Raw genomic sequence first — 540 nt, 5'->3', positions numbered from 1 at the left:
TATGGGAATTGGTTTTGTGATGAACACAGAGGTATGCCTTCCAGATCAAACACTTTCCACATCTGTAATATTCGTAATGTTTTTCTCTCCTATGTGCATTCTATACTTAGCCATCCCTTCGTCATGGACTTTTCACATTCCTTATATTCATATGGTTTCTTTCCTGTGTGTGTGGCCTCATGCAAAGAAGTGTGACTTCTTGAAAAACTTTCCCTTTTATTTCATTCATAGGATTCTCTCCTGTGGGTATTTAGTGATAAATCCTGAGTTGTGTCTTCTGGGGTAAAGACTGAACATTTGCTACATACATTAAGGGTTTTATCTTGTGTTGGTTCTGTGATGCAAGCTGAGTTTTCTTCCAAAGATTAAAAGTCTTTCCCATTCTTTACATTGCTAAGGCTTCTCATGTGTGTGAACTCTCTTATGCTTCCTGAGGGTTGAATACTGTGAGAAAGACTTTCCACTTTGGTTACATTTCTAAGGTTCCTCATATGTGTGAATTCTGTTATGCCTCCCGAGATGTGACTTCCACCTGAAGGT

Source organism: Megascapheus bottae, chromosome 29, assembly GCF_031878675.1.
Source record: "Megascapheus bottae isolate mThoBot1 chromosome 29, mThoBot2.hap1, whole genome shotgun sequence".
In the NCBI taxonomy this organism is placed as follows: Eukaryota; Metazoa; Chordata; class Mammalia; order Rodentia; family Geomyidae; genus Megascapheus; species Megascapheus bottae.
Note: the sequence above shows the minus strand (reverse complement) of the source record.